This window comes from Podarcis cretensis (genome assembly GCF_951804945.1).
Source record: "Podarcis cretensis genome assembly, chromosome: 5".
NCBI classification, from domain to species: domain Eukaryota; kingdom Metazoa; phylum Chordata; class Lepidosauria; order Squamata; family Lacertidae; genus Podarcis; species Podarcis cretensis.
The window spans coordinates 50,539,505-50,564,655 of NC_137174.1; the positions used below are offsets into that span (position 1 = coordinate 50,539,505).

A 25,151-nucleotide genomic window follows, 5' to 3' on the forward strand; every position below is an offset into this window, starting at 1 on the left:
CCTTTATGACGGAGATGATCCACTGGCGGAGATTTAAATATATGAAGCAGAGCTAATATTCAGTAAATTTCTAGTAGAATATCCAGTAGGAATTTCTAATAGAACACCAGTATGATCAAAATTCCACCCTGCACAGAAACTAAAGTGCTAAAAGTATTGAACCATCTAAATATCCAGATCTGTTAATCCAAATACAAAAATGCAGGGCCTAACAATGTGCATGCTTATGCTTGACAAGGTTTGCAGATTGTTCACTTGAACTGACAGAGCAGGGGGGATTTATGATTTAATGCAAGCTTTTATATAAAATTTGAAAATGGGAAAACTTAATGAGAATTTTCATTATTAGGAAACCATCCACCATCATGAAAAATTAATTATTTATGGTAAGAAGATGCATGATACTGTGTCTTTTATTGCAATTTCTTCACATATCACTAGGCCTTTCTCTCTTTTTCTTTCTTCTTGATCAGTGGAAAAATCAGAGATAACCAAATACTTCACTGAAGCATAACGTCAAGGAGATAGTATTTGAATAAAACTCCAGATTTTTAATAAATGCAGGGGGTGGGAAATTACAGAATTTCTTAGCTCAGTATTGATGAACCTAAGTTATCTGATTATATAGCTGTATCCTAGTTTTAAAGAACAGCATTTATCCCACAGGTACAGATTATCTGAATAATTTACAAACTCCCTTTAGCGAATGCATTCTACCATTTAATCCTCAAAAGCAAAATACCTGTTGTATATCCCAGGGTGTTATGCACTGCTTACTCTCTTTGCTAACTTATAATGGTAAAAGTTCTTTCCTCTGTATAACATTTTTGAACAATTGATTTATTTTGCAATTTGATAGTGCCCTTGCATAGAACCAACTTATTAAAGAGGATCAGAGACACTGATGGACCATGTCCAACTCAATGCAATAGGCTAGAATCTGTTGACCCCATCCTGCTCATCAGCAGCTTTCATGATCAATGGGACTAAATACAAAGACCTGTGTAGAATGTTATACTAGGAAGTGATATAACAAAAGTCTTTTGCCTTACATATAATTGCTACAAAAAGAAGCGTTTACATCTCTGTTCTCATCAAAAAGTTTATTTGGGGATGGCCCTGCCCTAATTGTTTTAAATTCTTTAAATTGCTTTTTAACATCTGTTTTATAGTTTGGGTTTTTGTTTTAATTATTAGAGGTAAGATATGCCTGGGAAGAGAGGAGCAGGGGGGACCCCAATCACGGTGGTTCTGGATAAAGCTGGGTATGGTGTGGGGGTGAGGCAGGCTGGGAAAGGGGCACATAGCATAGTTAGTGCACCAGCCCCTGCTCCAACTTTGGGTATTGTGGTTATCCTGTCAGCCAGCCCTTGTGTCTGTTGAATGCCAGATTGGCTTTGAATACCACCTCCCACAACCATGGTCTGATTGTGAATGAGGAGATCCCTCTGGTCTGTATTTCTCTGAAATGTGGATGAAGTGAGCAAGGCAGAGTTGGTCTCACCCAGATATGTCCACTGGGGACTCGGTCAGTACAGCATTAGAGCAGACTTGAGGCTGTAGAGATTCCATCTTTTTGGGCTCTCTGTCGAGTTGAATGGGGGTCAGGAATGTTTGCTTCTGACACTGGGTAATCAGGACAGATGATGGATTCTGCTGGTTTACTGCCCACCTCACTGCCTTTGATAACTTCCTGCTTTGATAAAGGGCAGTGATTCTCTTGGATTCTGAGTAGCATTCACAACCATTGGCAATTGTATCCTATGAGGGCTGATTATTGGAAGCCATGCGCCATAAGAGTTCAGCTCGTTTTTAAAATATGTAAAAGTATTCAATCACTGAGTTTGAGCAGGTTTTAAAAGACTGTGGTCGATTTGTTTTTGAGTGGTTTTTAAAATGTTTTATGACTGCTGATTTCCCACCTCCACCCCTCTAAATGATTACCTTTTAATTTTCTTCTTCCATTCATAAGCTGCTGCTAAAACCTAGGCTGACATAGTATTGGGCATCAGTAATAAATGAATAAAAGTTTGAAAATAGATTTTAGTAACTATTGTGGGCAAAAACTTGAGGATATTTGTCTAAATGTAGAATAAAGGATATGGCAAAAACAACCAACCTCTAAGAAGGAAGCAAATCCTGACAGGGTTTTGCCAAAGGCATATTTCAAATGGCTTCCATATATATATATATATATATATATATATATATATATATATGAAAAAGAGCTCAATAACACTGCTCCTCCATTAACATATCTAGGTGTCTCAAACTCTATGCACCAGCTGTGCTTCGAATTATGCATGCCAGAAACAGCTAGCACTCTTTGCATCCCCATCTCAAGGTTGCTTCCAGAGAACAGCCCTTTTTGTGTTGCTCTTTTGCAATCAGCTGGAAATGGAATTAAATTCAAGGCTGAAATGAAGCACTCCCTCCAAAATATGGTAAAGGTAAAGGGACCCCTGACCATTAGGTCCAGTCGTGGCCGACTCTGGGGTTGCAGCGCTCATCTTGCTTTATTGGCCGAGGGAGCCAGCATACAGCTTCTGGGTCATGTGGCCAGAATGACTAAGCGGTTTCTGGCAAACCAGAGGAGAATATGGAAACGCCCTTTACCTTCCCGCCGGAGCAGTACCTATTTATCTACGTGCACTTTGACGTGCTTTCAAACTGCTAGGTTGGCAGGAGCAGGGACTGAGCAACGGGAGCTCACCCCGTCGCGGGGATTCGAACTGCCGACCTTCTGATTGGTAAGTCCTAGGCTGTGGTTTAACCCACAGCGCCACCCGCGTCCCATCCAAAATATGTTACCCTACCTGCAAACTCCCTCTTTGCACTTCCTGCTGCTTCCAGCTTCTACTTTCCCTGTAGGAAACTAAGTAACTTGAAGCATAGTAAGCAAAATACCCTGCAACAGGGCACTTAGAAAAAGAACCTAGCAGCATGAAGGCTAATTTCTGCCAGCGAGAGGAGGTGGCAATGTGAACCTCATATAGACAATGGTTAGTGCAGAAGTAAAGGGTGTTCACAGCATGTAAAGAGCAGAGCAAACTTTGTTTCCTTTGTTGGTCTTCTACCTTGGACTTGGAAGATCAGAAGGTTTGTCAACACACAGAATATTACTATGTGAACTGGCATTTCATAACAAGATGTATCATCAGCTGAAGTGCCCATTAACGCCATGAAGAGAGAAAGGTGTAGGAGAACATATGGGCAAAAACTGAGCATTGCAAATAAGAATGTATAAAAACTGGTGAGAGAGCATTTTTACCTCAGTTCATACTAGTCTAGCTTTCCAACTTAACAGAAAAATGTCAAAGGGCAATTGGGAGTGAGATGATGTACAGCCAGAATTTATTTAAAAATCTGATTGTATTCATGTGAGGTCACTATCCTAACAAAAATGATAAATTGTGAGGCATGTATATTGCATCCATGATATGCCTGAGCTCTGGCAATCCTGGTGTGCTTTGTTTTTCCATTACCTTTAAAGTATCTCTGCATTAGCTCCCATTCAGGATGGTTTCTTTGGCTTTCATTTCAATTTGTCTCTCATTGTCTCCGATTAGCCCTCCTTTGTTTCTGTGCTGAGCTTTAGGCACTTCCAGTACTGTATGTGTGTATCTCAAGCTCAGCAGAGGAACTCAAAGGACAAGATGCACCATGTAGAAGAAACAAATCATCTTGTGATGTAGGAAGCTGGGACCTCCTGAAAGGCAGGAGACATGAATCTCCTGCCAATCAGTTTCATAGGATGGAGCCAGAGGTCAAAAAATTTTATGAGGGAGAAAACTTTCCCCCTCTGGTTTCTCCACATCAGGCATTATATATATATCTCAGTTATCTCTCCCCCCCCCAACAGCTCTGTAATATCCTTTGCAAGGTGTGGCATTTCTTGCAGCACCTGCCCCATCACCATGAGAAACACCGAATGCATCAATTACAACATGCCTCTCCAAGGGCCACTCAGATGAAAATCACGCAGCCGCTACCGAGTCATCCCCAGGCATTCAATAACTGTGATCTTTCTTCTCACATGACACATTTACTTGCCTGAGTGCACACCTGGGAACAGCTGGGAACACTCACACAAATATAAAACTATTGTCTCAGCCAGCTTCCTTTTGTCTTCTTCTGGATATTGCAGTTCTAACAAACTGCATTAGGATTCTCTTCAAAGTCCCAGACACAATCTGTTATTCACACTTCTTTTTCATCATTTTCTCATATGACGACTAATCTGCACTTTCTTCATTGTAGGCAAAAAGATGAGGATATTTGATGGGAATCATTTGTCTAGAGAAAGGATAATGGATTTGCCTGCAGTTCTTTTAACAAAAACCAATCAGAGTATCTTGGACTTTGTGATATTGATCCAAAAATTCATCAACAATAAACAATAAAAAAGAATTATTTTCTTTCCCCCTCAACTCACACCTTTGTACCTAGGCTAGGCAGGCACCTGTATATGTAACAAATAACATGGTGCACAAAGCTGTGTTACAGATGATTTTATCCTCTTTTTTATTCCCACACAGCTTTAATATAATATTCCTAAATTATAAATGACTTGAGGTTTGCTTCACAGCCATTCCTATATGGATACTTTATTTCCATGTCCTCAATATCTGAATGAAGCACAAAGAAATTTAAGTGAAAATTACACAAAATGTGTGGCAGTCGTAATGAGAGCCAAAATAAATGTTCTCAGGTGGACATTATTAGTGCAAGAAAGGGGTTTGTGGGGTGGGATGGGGACATCTCAAAAACATTCCTTTTCCATCCCCGAATGTCTGCTACTCTGCTGTTGACTTGCTGCTCCAGGCAGCTCCATTAATGCCTTCTCTACCACCACCACCAGGGGGGCTTCTCCCATGCAGACTTATTACAGCCAGTTGTGTGAGATCTGGCATTGTGAATGTGATGATTTCACAATGTCAAATAGCAATTCAGAAGTGGCACTGTGACAATGTCACTGAGGGCAAATGTTGCCAGGTTAGAGGGAGGACAATATTTTCACATCACCTTACCATCACTCTGCAAGTAAGGATGGCGGGGAGAAAGAATGAGACCATGCTTGCCCTGGATGCATATCAAGTGTGCAAGAAAGGAGAATATGATGTTGGGAAAGATGGAGGGCACAAGGAGAAGGGGACGACAGAGGACGAGATGGTTGGATGGTGTTCTCGAAGCTACTAGCATGAGTTTGACCAAACTGTGGGAGGCAGTGGAGGACAGAAGTGCCTGGCGTGCTCTGGTCCATGGGGTCACGAAGAGTCGGACACGACTAAACGACTAAACAACAACAGTGGGAGCCACTGTCACCAGGGTGGTTACCCACCTCCCCAGACAAAGCTGTAGGAAGACAAATGTAGCTGCTATTGTGACTACTTTGCTACATCCTGCTAGGCGGCTGCCAACACACACACACACACACACACACACACACACACACACACACACCGCAGACAATGGAGACACTCCCCCAGCATCCTGCACTTGAATTACTATGGGTAAGATGGGAAATACTCCTCTGTTCACAGCCCTCCCCAAACATTGAAAGCAAGCCCTCTTTTTTTTTATTGACTGCCAAGAGACCTACAAAGTTAATCTGTTTCAGCTCAGCTCTGCTTAAAACACTGAAGAAGATCAATTATAGTACATTACACAAGGAGATGGCTCTTCCTCTAACTGTAAGGCGAGCATGCTGGAACAGAGACTGCGCTTTAGTCCTGAGTGAGAGCTAAGTCATTTAGCATCCCATAAAAGTGCTCAAGAGGTTTTAGAAGCAAATATATGCACTTCATGGCTTCAGTCTTGAAACTGCTCTGCCAGTACAAGTCTTGTTTACTTCAGTTAGAGAGCTGTAAGAATCCATTTGTCTTGAGTGAATTACTACAGTCAAGGCATAAATAACATTCTAGATTCTCTGTAATTATGACAGTGTGTGTCTGTGTGCATGTGGGACTTTAACCATAGCATTCCCCAGCTTAGTTTCCTACAAATACATCATATATCCATGAATCATTTTCAGTATTTCAGACAAATTTATTATAAATGACAGATTTAGGGTGCTGACAAGATTGCTAGCTTATTTCTCACCATTTTTATTTAGGAGGCAAAAATAGTCAAGTTTCACTTTAAATTCATCCAAGTTTGGATAATCAGGGTCTTTATCGCTTTGTGAATGAACTGAGAGCATTATGGAGGAAAAATATGATTTGTTACTGAAATGCTTCAGAATTGGCTATGGCTTTCAACTGCATTTTTTATAATCAAGGTCTATTTAGGGTGAAGTCTTCTGTCTCCTCCATGTCTTATCTTCTCACCACTTCAAACTCTCTGGGCTTATCATCTGCTTTTGTAAAAACAACAACACAATGTCTTCATTCTCCTATAACCTAAATATCAGCCAATCTAGCCAGTGTTGCAGAAACTGTGGCTGTTATTAGCTTGTTTTTCAGACAGTGATTTTCTCAATTACATCCTTAAAACTAGCTCTGGCATTTTGTTTTTATTTTCCTGTAATAGCTTGCATTCTCTTTGGAGGCTTGCTGGCTTCATGTATTCAGCAATTAACTCCTGGCTTCTTGCTGTTATGACAGTACTTTGTCTTTAACATGTTTTGCGAATACATCCTTAGGAAAACTATCTTAATTGGATGCTATTAAACTCATTTTGTCTGGAATACAGAGGGCTTCTATTAAGATATCTCTGTGCAATCATTGATTTGGTTTTAATAACTATAGTGTGAAGGTTGAGGGAGGTTAAATAAGAATGCCTTCCATGTCCCAGAAAAGTCCTAAAATTGCCATTTGTCTTGACCTTTCTCTCTCTCCTACCTCAATACACCACACATATTAAGACTCCCATCATTTATGAGATGAAAATTTATAACTTATTTCTCAGAATGCATTGTGGGTCCAATACCATTAGTATGTTATTGGTAGAAGGTATTCTTAACTTGCTCATCAAACACTCATCTACTACTGGTTTGGTGAGTATCCAGACTGCCAATTCAATGAATACAATATGCCCCTGTAGTATGTCAATTTAGTTCCTGTATGCATTTGAAGGGCACTGAATTCCAGCAAGGAATGGTGCCCACATACTAAATCATTTAATAGCAGAGATAACAAACTGTATATGCTAAGAGTTTTTCCATGATTACCAGTGATAAGGGAATACCAAAACCAACAGGACTTAATTAACAGTAATAATAGTAGAGCTAATAGTGATATTAGCTCCATAAGAAAGCTGCTGGATTCAAAGACAAGCTGTTTTCAAAACTCTGTTGACTCTGTAGTTTTTCTGAAGCAACTACTGAGGTGCAAGTATTGCCTAAGAATTTTTCCATCCTACAGAACTAGTTGCATATAAATATCAAAATAGCTTGTTTGCTTTTAAATATCAGAATGGTTTGCTTACAAATATCAAAATGCTAATTAAAGCACAAGACGGTGCTGGGGAATAATTGCCTACATGAAAGTCAACAGCAAATAATGTCAAAATATAACATTTTAGCTATTTGGAACTAATGTGTGTGGAATTTCTAGAATGGGAATGGTAGATGGGACCCTCCTTGTGTGCAGTGACCTTCAGGCCTGTTCTAAAGCTATACTTTGCTCAACTATTCTGTTGTTATGAATGGCGTTATTTATCTGGTTAGGTCTATTCTTTCACATTTTCATTTTTAGCTCAACTACATTGTCTTATTATTTTAATATTAGTATTTCAGGAATATTTAAGACTTTCCTTGATAAATTGCAATCAGAATTTATGCAATAAAACAGAAAGCCAAACATTCATAGCACATTGCTCCCAAAATTAGTATAATGGCTATTTATGGGTTTCTGGGTGCCAAAATTGGCCTAGGGAGGGTTGAGCCAATGTGCTGCCCTCCAGATGTTGTCGGACTACAATTCCCATTAAATCCAGTCAGGACATCAATGGCTGGAGTGGTGGGATCTGTAGTTCAGTAGCTTGAAGGCACCATGTTGGCTACTCCTAATTTAGAGAAATAACAGGGTGGGGACGAAAGACCCCTTGAAACATACAACAAAGAAAGGAAAAGTTGTTAGGATGCACACACATACACCATTGGAGGATTTGGAATGCAAGCAATTGCAACCTAGGGGTTTACGCTGGAAAAGTGACAGTTGCTTTGACAAGTGTATAAATTTGAAAAACTGCAGCTAATCATTCATAACTTTGTGAGAGAAAGGACAGCTACAGATTGAACCACAGCAATTTTTGAGACGGGTGGAGGCAGATTGATATAAGATAGACAAATAGTCCTTGAGACAGGATGAAAGAGCATGCAAGCCAAGAAAGGGTATAGAAGGAAAATAAGAAAAGGGATAAAGAGGGGGAAATGTGTATCTCAGCAAAATAAAAAGGAAGAAAATAAGGCAATGGAAGTTATCACGAGCAAATTAGCATAGCCCATTAGTAACAGTTTGAAATAGGAAGAACTTAAGCAAGGAGAAGTGAAAGATATGAATGTAAATGATAAAGAAGAAATCCCTGTGTGAGAGAAAATATCTCTTGACAGCAGTGCTTAAGTTGAAGAAATGGAACTGGAAGGGATTTATAAAGTTAATAGAATTCACTATTTACTCTCAAAAAATGTAAGAGCATGCTCACATTACCTTTAACTAAAAGGCAGGAATATACAACGCAAAAGTAGTGAAAAGGGAGGGAAAAATTTCAATTTAATTTAACTCAAAATACAAGAATAATAGTCCAAAACAGGTTCACATAACGTTATGTGGAAAAAGAAATAATGAATCTTTCTAAACAAGACAACTGTAATATTGAAAACTATATTGTCAAACAAAGAAAAAATATCAATAAAATTACAGAAGAGTCGTAAAATGCAGTGAAAGAAACATAAGGAAACAATGTATAAATGTAACACACATACCCAAAAAGAGGGGAAATCTATATCCAGTCATCAAAGCTTGTTATTAACATACCTGTCCAAAAGGAGAAAGCATTGAGCAAGGCATGGTTTTTGAATCACATAATAGTACACCAATGCTACTGGACCCAGACAATTTAACTCTGGAATTCTGAATGGATCATTTGGTTGCTTGAAAAATTATAAAGAGCTATTTTAAAAAATGCAAAGAGAAAGGTAAGTCTTTTGGCATAATATATTGAATGGAAAAACTATGGAAACAGCAGTATATTGATGCCTGTCCAATCTAGGCAGATGTTTGCATACATCTGTGCATTTGAGTATTGTTTGTGTGTTGGGGGTGGGAACAAAAAATGATATATAAGAAGCTTTCATCCACTCACCCAAAAGTGTCTTGCATGACAGTTAACATTCCAGATTTTTTAAAAAGTGACACCTTGGAAAATCATGGTTTAGCAAATGAGCCTGCAGCCAGCCCACAAAATCCGATTCAGCTACCAGAAACACAAATAGCACAAGAGGTGGAAATATACTTTTGGCTTTCTGTGCAAAGGCAGACTGTTTGAAATGGCTGAAGAAATCCTTTATGCAGTTGATTGCAAGAATGGTAGTGCATAAACACATTTCTTGGATGCTCTAGGAAGTTGTGAGGAAACTATCAAACTTTGTTGCACGTAATGCATGACGAAGGATGAACTGCATTTCAGTGAGTTTGACTGGGATAGCTGAACTGGTTTTAGTGGGACTGAGTTAGCAGCTACTTAAAAGGGAAGTGAGGGGCCAAGGCATGTGAAAGTTGCTGCCCTTTGCAGTCCTACCCCCAGCTGAGATTACCTGAGTTGCCCTATCAACTTGCCATGAAACCTTGTGGTTCTGCTGTTAATGCCAGGTTGATCCATAATGAAACACCTACGTATCCAGGACTCAATCCTGGATAAGGAGGTTTACCTGTCCTGAATCACCAAGTGCTGGCTGAGTAAATTGGAGAAGCAGATTTCACTCAGCTTTGTCCACCCAGTTTCTTGGGGCATCATCGGTGTGTGTTCCAAGGCTAGGCAGAGGTAGGATCATTGTGATCTGTAGAGATTAATTTATCCAGCCTCGCTCGGTCAACCACATGATCTGCACATGCAACCAGGAAGTCTTGGGCAGATTGGGCGACTGGTCTTGTTAATGCACTCCAGCTCCCACAGGGTGTGTTCATAGTATGTGTGATTGACATGTTCTATAGCCTTTTTCACTAATAGCAACTTTTTTATCTGTCAAGCTTTTACTATAAATGTTATCCTTTCCAGCATGTCTGTGAACCATTTTCTGGAGTTTGGATATGCCAAAGTGGTGTCTGAACTGGACAAGGAAAGTATAAAACTTGCAAAGCCAACCTGCTTACTTGAATCACAATAAATCTATTGTTTAGGCACTGCAGTTGTGCTTGAATCTGACATATTTATATTGTTCCTAGTACAAGGCTTCTGGGGCTTTGAGAAGTGGTTAGCTTGGCAAGATAACTGGATTCCCATCAATCAAGCTTGATATATTCCATTAGAGATACAAAATCTCAGTGGTCAATTTTATAGCCCTGATAATTATATTCTATGCAAAACTGAGTTACCAAGGATGCATTTATCAATCATAAAAATTAATTATTTCGTGATATATATCACTTAAATATGTGAAGGATATATGTTGATGTGGACAAGCCAAAAGCACAATCTATGTTTAACTAACAGAGATGTTTTGAACTTTCTCATACTTGCCTCCAAATTAATGTAGCATAATAAATAATGACAATGCCTAGAACTTGCACAATGACTGGTCATATTTCTGAAAATCCCACAAAGTACATACGAGAGGTGGGAAACAGGGGAACAAAAGTTGCTGGCATAACTCCAATGAAGTTACTAGAGTTATTATTAATCAGCACTTTCATTTCATGAAACACAGATCATTCACTATGCCCACATTAAGATTTTTGGTGTTTGAGGGAAAGGGAATGAACTGAGTGAAAAGATGTTGGTAGGAACTGGGTGGAAACAGTGGAGACTTTGGGCTCTCAGATTTCAGTGGTGCCCTGTGTGATGCTAAAATTCACACACACACCCGCCTCTCACACTCTGTTCTACAGCATTGTTGTGGCACTCCCTGCAGCATGGCACACTGGCCATTCCACCCTAAAACTGCCTCTGGTGAGGCGTTGGCTGCCATCTATAGTATACAAGTGGTGAATATTTCATAGAATCATAGAGTTGGAAGAGACCACAAGGGCCATTGAGTCCAACCCCCTGCCAAGCAGGAAACACCATCAGAGCACTCCTGACATATGGTTGTCAAGCCTCTGCGTAAAGACCTCCAAAGAAGGAGACTCCACCACACTCCTTGGCAGCAAATTCCACTGTTGAACAGCTCTTACTGTCAGGAAGTTCTTCCTAATGTTTAGGTGGAATCTTCTTTCTTGTAGTTTGGATCCATTGCTCCGTGTCCGCTTCTCTGGAGCAGCAGAAAACAACCTTTCTCCCTCCTCTATGTGACATCCTTTTATATATTTGAACATGGCTAACATATCACCCCTTAACCTCCTCTTCTCCAGGCTAAACATGCCCAGCTCCCTTAGCCGTTCCTCATAAGGCATCGTTTCCAGGCCTTTGACCATTTTGGTTGCCCTCCTCTGGACACGTTCCAGTTTGTCAGTGTCCTCCTTGAACTGTGGTGCCCAGAACTGGACACAGTACTCCAGGTGAGGTCTGACCAGAGCAGAATACAGTGGCACTATTACTTCCCTTGATCTAGATGCTATACTCCTATTGATGCAGCCCAGAATTGCATTGGCTTTTTTAGCTGCCGCGTCACACTGTTGGCTCATGTCAAGTTTGTGGTCAACCAAGACTCCTAGATCCTTTTCACATGTACTGCTCTCAAGCCAGGTGTCACCCATCTTGTATTTGTGCCTCTCATTTTTTTGCCCAAGTGCAATACTTTACATTTCTCCCTGTTAAAATTCATCTTGTTTGTTTTGGCCCAGTTCTCTAATCTGTCAAGGTCATTTTGAAGTGTGATCCTGTCCTCTGGGGTGTTAGCCACCCCTCCCAGTTTGGTGTCATCTGCAAATTTGATCAGGATGCCCTTGAGTCCATCATCCAAGTCGTTGATAAAGATGTTGAATAAGACCGGGCCCAAGACAGAACCCTGTGGCACTTTGAAGAACTGAAGGTTGCTATGCTTTTCTTTTTTACGCTGTATACTTCTATTACTCTAACTGTGAGAGTTCATCTCTTTCTTGTTTAGAGTGATGGTTTTTTTAAAATCTGAAGACTTATGAGATAGTGTGAGAGACAAATTAGGATGAAAAGGACAAAAAAATGTGAAATAATCATACTGTAAATCAGAGATCGACATATCAGCCCTGTGGAGTATACTCTGTCTTTTGCTTTTTATTGGCATCCTGTGGTCCATCAACGAGAGTTAGGGGCAAAACTGTGGCTCAAGCAGGCAGACATATGCTAAGATTTAAGGAAGGGTGTGCCTCAGAGCGCATGTGCAGCCAAGGAATTTGTGAGCAGTACCAGAACCAAGTTCACAAGTCCTTTCACTCCTTTCACCCTACTCCTGTTTTTTCTCCTGATTCCTCCCCCCCCCCCCGGGTGGTGGTGGTGGTAGTAGTAGGATCTATCAGAAAATTTCTATCCATCTTCTTCCCACCCCTGCTATAAATCAACAGTACATAATTTGATGGAGCCCTATAGCAGAGTCCCACTAACTGTTCCTGCTAGACCCTGACATGTTCCTTCTTTCTTAGTTCTAGTCTAGCCCCCTCTCTCTGTGCCTGCTACATTGATGCATTATTCTATCCACCCCGTCTGGCCTATTTGCATTGTTTCTTCTCCACATATTTGCAACAAACTTGTCCAGCCTTGTGTCATTGCTCTGCCTGTAGCTTAATGGGCTGGGATGGCAAGCTATACTTCACACTTCCTAGTTAGAGACAAAGGGAAACAACAGAACCAGGGAATACTGAGCCCCTCCTCTCTTTGTAGCAGAGAACCCCCTTTGTCCAATTATTATATTACAACCCAGCCAATTAATCCAAGTATACTGGGGTGGGGGGTGGGATAATTTTAAATAGACTGTTTGAACCTTGGGCTGTAAATAGATGGTGTTAAACACAAAGGCATTCATCAGCACTGAGCACCCTTTTATAAAGGATTTCACTGCTTATAAGGTGATTTTTAAAATCCACATATTCATTCACTAATGATGAACTAATTAATACTTTCCAGTCTGGTAATTAATTATCTTAAGTTAGTGCATTTCAACAATCTTCAGCAGGAAGTCCCAGAGAAGTTATCATTCTTATAGTATCATGAAGGCACTTCTATATTAAAGTGATACCTCAATTGTATTGAATACCAGACACAATGATGCAATGAAACATCCTGACTAGCCATTTTTCTAGCTCCCCCCAACTATCTGGCCAGATAAATGAAATGTTCAACATCCCTGAGAACTGTGATTTTTTGTTTGAATATATGAACTCTAGATTTACATATCATTTATGAGGTGCCTAAGTTTGAAACATCTGGTCTCTATAGCTGATGTCTTTATAACATACAACGATGAGGGAGGTTAGCTTCCTGTTCTGTTTCCATTTTAATTTCTGACTTGACAACTACAGCACATATTATAGTAATAATATCTCTGCAGTCACATATGAAACCATTTCTTCTTCCAGCACTGAAAGGTGTGAGATGAAAAGATTCTTGAAATTGGACAGCTGCAAAGTTTTAAGTGCTACTTTTAAGCCAGAACTGTCCCCATCATGCTTTCAGAAACACTAATAATATATAAAGCCTTGACATCCTTCCGACAACATTTTCCTGAATCTCAAATTGCTCATGCATTAGAAATTTTCTTAAAAGGCTCTGAAGTATATGGGGAGGGCCATTTCTCAATAGTAGATTACAATCTTTGAGCTGCACACAGTAGTTCCTGGTTCAGCACCAATTCTCCAGTTTAAAAGGAACTCAGGCTGGGGAAGATTTCTCCATGGAGCCTTAGAAACCTGCTAGCACCCCTTTGAGGACCAGGGACACATTTTGAATTTTGAGAGAGTGCTGTGGGTGAAAGTCACAAAAATGGCTTGTGGTGGGCATGGCATAACACAAATTGCAGGGAGTGCAGTCATTTCTGCTCCCCCCGCACAACCTAATGTTTACCATGGAAAGTCAGCTATATTCTGCTGGTCCCGATTGTAGAGCTACAGCTGTTTGCTCCAATTCCAATCTTAAATCAAAGCCTAAATTGCCATTAGGTACCTGCTTACTGGGAGTGAGCCCCGTCAAACACAAATATTTAATTCTGAATCAGATATGTATACCATTGTACTGTAAGTGATATTATATCAATCCGTCTGTTCCACAGAACAGAATAGTTGTACAGCTAGGTCAAGAGAGTCCTTTTAATCATAATGTGTACTTTCTGCATATAACAACTCATATAGCGTTGTTACAGAACAAGACAAAACAAGTAGCTGATGTTAAGAGATGTAAATAAGTTTTTCTATTATACAAGGGATTTCGAAACAACGACCCTCAACAACAGTAGTTGTTGGACTACAAATCACCTCTGACCATAGGCTCCGCTGGCTTAGGAAGATGGAAATTGGTGTCTAACAACACTTGGAGAGCCCCAGGTTGCATATCCATGCATTATACAACAGGTAAAAGTATTAAAAAAAATCAAGAGCTGAGGTCAAATTCTTCTCTTGGGGCAAGAAAAAGGTTTTGTTTGCTACTCTGCTCTTGTCTCTCTCAAGAAACAGATGTGGTTAATAATAACCACAGTTGGTTTAACCAGCCAGCTTCAGAAACTATTGTTTGAAGGCGACTTGTTTTGAATACACCATATTTAATGTAGTACCTCTGGGGGAGAGCACTTCTTGATCCTTCTGGGGTAATTTGTCTTCCTTTGGTCCCCACCATGCACTCAGCTTTCACCTATGACTCCTAGAAGCTGTCAGTATGCGATAGGGCACACCCCAGGGACAGCTTCAACTAGCTGACTAAATCAGGTGACAGTAGCAGATGGGTCTCAAACCCTCGGTGAATTAGGGATTTACCTTACATTTGAAGACAAGCTCTGGTGGATTGAGTGGATGAGATTAATAGTGGGTCGAATGGTCAATGTGGTGGTTACTGCATGTTCTGTAGAGGGAAGTGGGGCAGATGGAGCTCATCAACCTGAGAAGGTAGCTCATCTAGGAGAAGGAAACTTTGATTCTATACCTCTGCTGCCTTGTGGAATACCTCTGGGAGAAGAAAAGGCTAAGAAGTAAACTACACAAATCTGGAGTGAAGCCCCTAAGAAGGCTGGATGGTGCCTTGTACTCCTCCTTTTGGCAACTCCTGCAGCCAAGCTGGTGCCAGAACTATTGCTCTGCTTTCCTTTGGATCACATCAGTAAGGTCAAGCGGGACATCTTGTTGTCTTGGCAGTTCACAACTTCCAAACTCACTTCCCAGACTTGTGCCCTGGGAGGTTACTTCAGTGCTGCCAATGCAACAGTTTGACTTCACCCCCTGGAGTGCACTCCATTGTCTCTTGAGACCGACAGATGCCACCACCACCAACAGTTTATCAGTCTAGATTTCATTTGAAGCTTTAATAATGGAAATAAAAGTTTCTGAACTCCTTCTCCCAGCTATGCAGAAGAAAGGGAGGGGAGAGCTCAGGGGTTGTTCATATCTTGCTAAACCATATGTGACATCTGAATGTGGCCATTTTTTAGGTTATATGACATGCAAAACATCAGAACATGTCAACAATTAATAGTCTTCACTGGCTGCAGTTTTAGCATCTGTTTGGTAGCTGCATAAAATACTTTCTGGGTCTTTCAGTTAACAATCAAGCACACAGTATCTGTAAAATATAGGGGACTCCTGTGTATCATCACTATTCTGCATAGCCTGAAGCTGCACATCCTGGAAGCATACAATATATCAGCATTTTGACTTATGTGATGTAAATTGCTCATTACCAAAATCAGAAGCCACCTTTTCACCCTGCACCGCAAACAGTTTACTTCAAAAGTTTGCACAAAAATGACATGGTTCTGGAGTTCAGCCAGTTTTTCAAAGAAGTCCCTAAATGGTAACTTCATGTGTTTGTTATCTATCTTGAAAACTTTTTGCTTTTCCTTTGATGGCACTGGGATGTTCATATCAAAAGAAGGAAAAGCAAACCAAGAATTCATGGAACTAAAGAAAGCTTATCCCTGTAAATTGCTAAAGGGCCTGCCTGAGGAAACTGGTTCTACTTGAAACAACATTTTCCCCCATTCATGAATTGGTTTTCTTTACAATTTTGTATCAATTTCGTTTAAGATAGTGTTCTACCTCAGACTAGACAAATATGTCACCTTGGTAGTTCGGGAAAAGTGTAGAGATATATAAATATTTTAAAGTACCCCCAAAAAAGTTTGATGTGTTTTGTATAATGCAAAAATCTTTTCTGAGGAACAGCAAGGTCCCAGTAAAAAAACCAAAAACACCCACATTTGAATGCATAAATAAATCTACACGTGCATCAAAATGGTCTCAAGTTTGTTTAAAAAAGGGGGGGGGAATATATCAGACTTTGATTCATTTACTTATGGGTACAGTGATATGAGGTTATATAGACAAATACACACACATCTTATACAGATGATGTAGCATGTGATCACATGGAGGCCGGTATGGGGACTGCATTTGAAGACCCAAACCCTGAGCGCCACACATTCATTGGAACTTATGAATGGTGCCCTTGGGCATAAAGGTTGTATGGTCACGGGCTCCATTTCATAAAACTCATGGCTTGCATTTTTGCACAGTATTTATTATGTAGACAGAGTTTGAGGGGGCCCCTACATAAAGCGTGCTGCAGTGCGTCCTCTATTGCTGAGCCTAGGTCAGCTGTCAGCTGTTGCTTGAATTAGTACTGCCCACCATTGTTGCAACAAATTGGAGGAGAACACCCCTGAAGACTAGGCTCCCCCTCCACCTGTCATGTAGTCTGAACAGGGAGATAGTGACTAGTAAGGTAAAGGTAAAGGTACCCCTGCCCGTACGGGCCAGTCTTGACAGACTCTGGGGTTGTGCGCCAATCTCACTTAAGAGGCCAGGGGCCAGCGCTGTCCGGAGACACTTCCGGGTCACGTGGCCAGCGTGACATCGCTGCTCTGGCCAGAGCCAGAGCCAGAGCCAGAGCCGCACACGGAAACGCCGTTTACCTTCCCGCTGGTAAGCGGTCCCTATTTATCTACTTGCACCCGGAGGTGCTTTCGAACTGCTAGGTTGGCAGGCGCTGGGACCGAGCAGCGGGAGCGCACCCCGCCGCAGGGATTCGAACCGCCGACCTTTCGATCGGCAAGCCCTAGGCGCTGAGGCTTTAACCCACAGCGCCACCTGCGTCCTAGTGACTAGTAAGTTTTGTCAAAAAAAACCCACAGTGCCATCATACTTCACACTCTATTTCAGTAGCTGAATGGCACAAAGAGAATGCACAGCTCCTTCCTGCCCAGGTAGAAGCACACATAGTATGTTGTCTTCATATGCTTTAGCTTTTTGCTAATCTACACATGCAGAAAGGTTGGCTGTTTGAAATACTGCCAAGTGGGGTCTGCTTCACATAGCAAGTAGTTTGGGTAATGCCTCTTCTTATAGTAGCATTTACAACTACTGTTTTTTAAGTGATATCTTAGACTCTTCTTGACACAGACTTAAAGAATAAAACCACATGGATAAAAAGGCACATGCCAAAAGATTGGCACTTTAATGGATGCTGCAAAAACACATCTAATCTTAGAAAAATCTATGAAATGTTTCTTCTATTTATCTAACATGTTTGAAAAGACAAGAAAAGGGAAACAGTTCAGATGATAATGTGCCTCACTGTCTCTCCTATACATACAAAGTGGGGAGGGGAAGCAATATCTCACCTTCCAGGTCTTACAGACCTGTCCCACTAGACACTTACTAGTGAGCATAATGTTTGACTAGGCCTTATGCACATTGCATTATAGCTGAGCTGAAAACACCAAGAGATGTTTTTCAGCTCAAAACAGCTGAAAAATAGGCAGGGGTCAAGGAGTAAATTGGGAGAGATTAAAAGAAATTTAGGGGGACTTATCGTTGGTGGGTGGCAGTAGGTGATTTTAAATTAATTATTTTTCTTCTGCCAAGGTTGTGAGAAGCAAAACTGCAGTTGGAGGCTGTTATTTTCTTTTCCCTATAGTCTTGTTCCTGGGCATTCTGGGGGGGGGGGGGGGAATGGCTATTGCCAGAATAATTATGGTGGTTCCCCACTAGAGACCTCCAATAGCCAATTGCTAGACTGTTTTGTAATGATACTAAATACATATGTATTTAAACGGTGCTATTGCATGCCAAAGGTAACACTCTTCCCAAATATCTAAATAAATGTTGCCCTCTAGTAGCCCCCAAACTTCAGCACTCACAAATTTAGGTGCAAGCCTTTCATAACTGCCATATGCAGAGTAGCTTCTATGTGGGTAGGCCTGAACAGAGTGATGAATATACCAGGCAAAATTCAGGCACATAAATGGGCAATATTGCCTTACACGCCATCGATTGTACATATATGCACCCTAGTCAATCATTTGGTCCTAGCATAAATTACTGATTGCCCCGGAGGAGGCACTGGTGCACCAGAAGTGCAGGGACAGAAGCCACAGTTTTCGCTCTGCTAAATGTTTCCTAAATCTGTATGATATAGACCATTGCACTTGGATATGATCACCAAGGGTTATATCGAATGTGCAATAGACTTCTGCTTGTGCAATGGAGCTGACCCCCATGATTTGTGGGGCTAGTAGTGGGGAAAGAAGAAGTACCATTGTCTAAGTACAGGTCCACTTGTATACACACACACACACACACACACACACACACACACGACTCATTGGTCACTATTTACTACAATGCAGGCATTAGGAAGTTAAATACCCAATAAATAAGGTGCAAAACACACTACAGAAGTATAGAAACTGAATTTTGTAATTAATTGTGAGATTCTCTCCTTGCTCCCCTTTTTGGCTTTAGTCTCAAACACATTTAACTTAATCCAACTCTAACTAAATTTAAGGAAGGGGGAGAATCAGCCTTCATTATTTATTTGAAAGATCAGTAGACCATACCTCTAGTATTATTAAAACCGTAATAACAACAGTCAATTGTGCTTTAACTATTAACATACAGTAACAGCTGCCCTTTGCCAGTTTTTGTTACCCTTACATAGCTTTGCAGGAAGCTAATCTACATTTCCTAGTTAAGTTCCTCCCTTCACATGAAAGTGCTTACACTTTGAGGCAAATGTATCAGGGGGAAAAAGAATGTAAAAGGAGAGAAGACATTTTGAAAAGGATTTATGCGATTGCCCCAAATCCACCTCAATAATAGGAAACAAAATCAATATATTTAAAGCTATTTTAACAATTATAGGGTGTGCAATCTATTCAAAGATTTTATAACTTAGGTGGTGACATATTGGCATATCTTATAAAGCAACCGTCTCCTACATCTGCCATTTACAAATGTGTGTCTTTTTTCAATATTGATTCCATAAACAAAGCCTCCTCTTCCTTTGTAGCTGAAAGGGAAAGCAAAATGATGCAGGCATAACAGGAATGGGAACAAACAGCCAATGTTGCTTTTTATTTATTTTTGACTGATTGATTTTCTTAATTAATCCAAAGTAGTTTGCATTACAACATCAAGGGGTGGGAAAACAAAAAATAGCACTAGGGTCTTTTGTCAGACATAACATTTATGTGCAGTGTTAAATCTCTACGGCAGCTTTCATTTTATATGCAGGTCAAAAGCAAGCAATAATTCCTGGTGCTTGCAGCTGTGTTGATTCATCCATTGGGTTCCATTGCTCTAATCTTCCTTTCATAACTGTACTGAATGGTGATTTTTGTTGACTGCTTTCATTGTGTGTGGCTATGCCTTGCATAAGCAAAAACTGCTGCAGGTCCTTCTTGGCATACCTGCACTCCTGCTAATTCACTTATTTCCTGTCTCACAGCACTGCCTGCTGTTTCATCCCTAGGCTTCCTGTGGCCAGACTCCCAACTACTATGCCAACTTCTCTGAAATTATGCAGGATCTTTGTGCTGCCAATATACATATACTATGTGGCAATCTCCCTTTCTTACCTGTCTTAGGCTAAAATACCAAGTCTTTGCTTGCAAGATCCTGTATTCAAAATAACTGCAATAAATAATAAAAAGCACTGTTTGGGAGTTTAAGGGAGTATTTTTCATGAAGAAAACAGTGGCATAATTTTGGTTATTGCTGCACCAATATGCATGGTATTAAGTCAGCCAACCCCCTAAGTGTGATTTCAGATGCATTTAGATTGGCAGTATCCCACTTAAGGCATTGTGTCTGAAGAGGGAACTGCATGGGAAGGGGGTGCAGGAGTGCCCTCCTAATGTCCCTCTTATTGCCCACTCCATCCCTGACTATAGTGTGTTAAGCACAAAGGGCTGAAGTATATTCAGTTGACGGGCAGGGGGAAGATGACAGGAGCTGAGCAGTGTCTGGTTTGGAACAAGTCATCTCTCAAAGATGAAGTGGTACCTCAGGAACTGAGGTACCTCAAAGTGGTACCTCAGTTCCTGAACGCCTCCGTTGTCGAATGTTTTGGTTCTCAAACGCTGAAAACCCAGAAGTAAATGCTTCCATTTCTGAACGTTTTTCAGAACTCGAACATACGACACGGCTTCCGCTGAGCGCAAGAAGCTCTTGCAACCAATGGGAATCTGCGCCTCGGTTTTTGAATGTTTTGTAAGCCGAATGGTCTTCCAGAACAGATTACGTTTGACAACCAAGGTACCACTATATGGCCATTCAAGAGAGGGAGGGGTAGAGCTAGGCATTGAGAATGTAGGGGCACATGCCAGCAATTCAGAGAGGCTAAAGTACCGTTGGCTAAAATGCAAGTGTCAAAGACATCTGAAAAGAAGTGTTTATATGCTTAACCTTCAAGCCAAGATGGGGAAGCTAGAGTCTTAGATGGCAGCACAGACATAGTGGGCATAACAGAAACCTGGTGTAATGGCCCCATTTTTACTGCACTGATTCACCTCACCCAGGGAGAAAAGTAGTGGTAGTAAAAAAGAAAAAAGGTTGTCATAGGGATGATAGGAGGTAGGAGAGAGTGAAGGAGAAGAGGAAACTCAAGTGCATGAGTTGTTGTTGGCATCTGTCTGACTTGGGAGAAAAAGGGTGTGTGCCAGCAGAGCAAATAGAGGTGGAAGAGAAGAGGATGGGAGCCGAGATAGTTGTAGGTGTGTGATATCAGCCAAATTTGGGAGGCAAAAGGGGCAATGAATGAGGACAAATGGGAGGAAGGCCTAGAAGTGTCCTATACTAATAGCATGACACCTGTGAAATTTTGTGGGCAGTTCCCTAGTAATTTCTAGAAACAAGCTGATAGCTTCCAAGGTATCCAATCTAGTTAATGGATTGTTCCATATGCTAGCCTGCAAAATATGGGCAAGTAAAAGTAGCATTTAATCTTCATTAAGCTTTCCTTTAGAAACTTCAGATTTTTCTGTAAAATAACTATTGCTAGACTTTTCCACTGTGTCCTAAACATGCCAAAATGTAATGATGTGGTAAGAAATGCCATATGTATGTGTTGCAGTGACCAGCATCACAGAGATATGAAATTCTTATAGCAGAACAGTCCTCTGCCTTGAAAGCTCTGACTCTGCATTTTTAGTAGCTTAAGCTCCTCATTGCACAACAAGTTTGCTGGGAGATTGAGTGGTAGACCAGCTTCTGTCTAAGAGCAGCTGTATCCAAGGTTCTAGGAAGGACTAAATTATAGCTCTCCAAGACTTTGGGCAGTAAACAAAATAAACCAGACAACAGGAATATAAAGGGCAATAAGGTAATGAATAAATTATCTGGAAAGAGCCAAGTGCCAATGGTGCGGCAGCAAGTGAAGGAAATAACGAACTCAAGGTCTGGCTATGTAGTTTGGATGAAATATTGAACCACATGGAGAGAACAATCTAGGAGCAAAATAAATTCTCAAGAATGAAGAGCTGAGAACGTGTCATTGCAAACAATAAAAAAAAAAAACACCTGGAAACCAAACTTTAGGGATAGGGGTAGATGCAAAGATTATAAATCTTGGTTTCAAATCTTTGTGGGCTAGTTCAGAGTAAGGAAAAATATGAAGAAAAATAAGAATCTTACAAAATATTTCACCCAAACATATAATTTAATGTATACTAAACAAAGATAGCAGTGAAGTAGACAAATTTATATCTGCTTCAGCCAAGTAAGCAATAACTAAATTTACACTTACTTGGAAATAAATCACACTGATATCAGTGAGGCTCACTTTGAGTAAACATGCTTAGGATAGATTTGTAGAACTGTAGGCTTCAATGGAATTAAAAGGTCAGTTAGTCCAAGTTGGTACAGAGACTTCACATTCAGGCATCAGTCCCTGTTATATTAATTATGGTTTATCACAAATAGTGATCCTGAGGAGCAAAACATATCATGCTAGGGGTGTTTAGTAGGTTTACTAAAGCAAATCCAAAAAGGCAAAAGGTAACAAGACATGGAACATTCCACAGGACAAGGTGAAAACCTGATTCTGATCAGTCATTGCTTTCAAAGTGTGTTCTTCTTGTTTAATTTTCTTGTTGCATTTGCCTCAGAAAATGAATCTATTTTATTATTTATTTAATTTATTTATTTAATTTATTTATTTAATGTATTTACATCCCACCTGTCCCCCAAGTTGGGATTCAAGGCAGCTTACAACATTTTAAAAATGTTATTATAAAATCTAAAGTAATGAAAACAAATTAGTTAAAAACAATAAGTACAATAAAGGACATTGAGAACCAGCATCAAAATATCAATTGCCCTGAAGGCAGCCCAATATCGTCTGCATCTAGTTTTCAAAGGCATCTCTGAATATGAAGGTCTTAGATTGCCAAGGAAAGATAACAAGAAGGGAGCCAATCTAACCTCTCTTGGGGGGGGGGGGATTCCGCAATATAGAGCAGCCACAATAAAGGCTCTCTCATTTGCCAACACAAGAGCAGTAGCAGACTATGAACAGCGTGTGTCAAGCTAAGACCTGGTCCACAAAACCCAGAAGATTGTGTGATAAAAATATTCCTGGACTTCACTACTTCACTCATTTATTTATTTTTAGGCGGGTAGAATTGCAAGATTCAATGCCCAACTGAGTACAACAACAATCCCCTCCACATTAAACACACACACACACACACACACACACACACACACATATCAGAGAGAAGAATGAGTATGAGATTTTGTGTAAGAAGGTTTTTCTTTGAGAGGGAGAGGTTCATAGGCAAAAAATATCAGTCATGAGATCCACGCGTGAAATATGGAATGGTATGGTACAGCAATAGTTTTACTGCTTGATCTAGTAAGTTGTGGAGTTCAAGGCAAAGGAAATACCCAGAGCTGCAAACCAATCTCAGTATTAAAAGCCCCATAGCAATATTGTAGAAGATCCAACAATATCAGATTGAGTAGTAGTAGAAGAAGACAACACATTTTGAGGTGCTGTTTGCAAGATAAGAGAAAAGAAACCAGCCACATCCTCTAGGCTTGTGCCAGTCCTGTGAGAGAACAAATGCCAGACCTTCTGACTGATTCAGCAAAGATCAGCACGAATGGTGCTACAGAGAGGCAGGCTTGAGATGGTTTACTATTTACAGTAAAGCACTGTAGGTTAGTTTCTATATTTTCAGCTTGCATATGGGAAATCTATTGACTTGTCCTGCTATTTGCAATTAAGCCCCAGCTATTAGCACTAAGGAACAGATAACTCATTGCTACTTTTAGTTAAGGCCTGAACGCAAGATATGTTAGTGAATTCACTTAAGAAATTTCAGATCTAATTAGAAATTGATTTTTCTCTCTTTTTATTGTATTGTTTAAAGAGGGAAACAATACATTTGCATTAAAACTTTCAAACCCAAGCCATAAAAACAGGTATTGAGAAAAAAGTTGTAACAATTTAAGTGGGTACACATTATTGTGTATCTTGTCATCTCAAAGCATTAGGAATATTACTCTTTTTCTAACAAAAAAATACTGTCCATCTACCTACCTTCTCTGACCCTGTCCTAATGCCTTGCGTAGGGTTTCCAAACTCTCGCCAGCCAGCTGTGAAGTGGGTGCTTGGGAACTGCAGCGCAAAGGGCGCTGCCAGTCCTATGCTCAGCACTTGGGGAAGGATTCATCAGAGGGCTGGCAAAGCACATATTTCTCTTCCTTCCTTTCTCCCCCTCCTACATTTCACAGGCTTTCTTTGGCTGTGTACACATGTTCCCTAGATGGGGTAATTGATTTTATTTTTTTAAAACTTTGTACATAAAGTAATTTTTATCCAAGGTACCATCACAAGGTCCAAGTCTCATTCAACATAATAGTACCTAAGTTCCTTTCCCAATCCCCTTAGCAGAGAGTAGGTCTTATTTCTAATTTTATCATCATTTTATACAAGACCTTTTGAATTACTACTACAGATTAATACTTCAAATCTGTCTTATTCCTCAATAGACATTACCAGTATACATTAAAAAAGGTAAAGGACCCCCGACAGTTAAGTCCAGTTGCAAACGACTCTGGGGTTGCTGCGCTCATCTCGCTTTACTGGCCGAGGGAGCCAGCGTTTATCCAGAGCCAGCTTTCCCGGGTCATGTGGCCAGCATGGCTAAGCCGCTTCTGGCGAAACCAGAGTAGCGCACGGAAATGCCCTTTTACCTTCCCGCTGGAGCGGTTCCTATTTATCTACTTGCACTTTGACGTGCTTTCGAACTGCTAGGTAGGCAAGAGCTGGGACCGAGCAATGGGAGCTCACCCCATCACAGGGATTCGAACCACCGACCTTCTGATCGGCAAGCCCTAGGCTCAGTGGTTTAGACCACAGCGCCACCCGTGTCCCAACTGGTATACATATTTTATGACAAATCTGGAAATACTGATACAAAAGTACTCTCCAACTTCCCATAAATTCCATATGTATAATGTTTAAAACTATTGTTCTGTACTAGGTTTCCTATCCAGACATATATTCCTCTCAAGCCTCAATATTTCCTAAGGTATCATTACCCTTGATTTCTTTATTTTCTTATACTGCTGTTAAATAAAATAAACTGA

The 25,151-nt window shown here is 40.5% G+C and overlaps 1 protein-coding gene and 1 long non-coding RNA gene across 4 annotated transcripts in view; one reads left to right on the forward strand and one right to left on the reverse strand.

Moving 5' to 3' along the window:
* The window catches only part of ATRNL1 (attractin like 1), a 512,979-nt gene that overhangs the window by 39,982 nt on the left and 447,846 nt on the right, over positions 1-25,151 (reverse strand). The window lies entirely within an intron of this gene.
* LOC307216483 overlaps positions 5,466-25,151 on the forward strand; it is a 48,267-nt gene continuing 28,581 nt past the window's right edge. Inside the window, exon 1 of the long non-coding RNA XR_013839118.1 lies at positions 5,466-5,513. This is a non-coding gene — a long non-coding RNA (uncharacterized lncRNA). The remainder of the gene's footprint in view (positions 5,514-25,151) is intronic.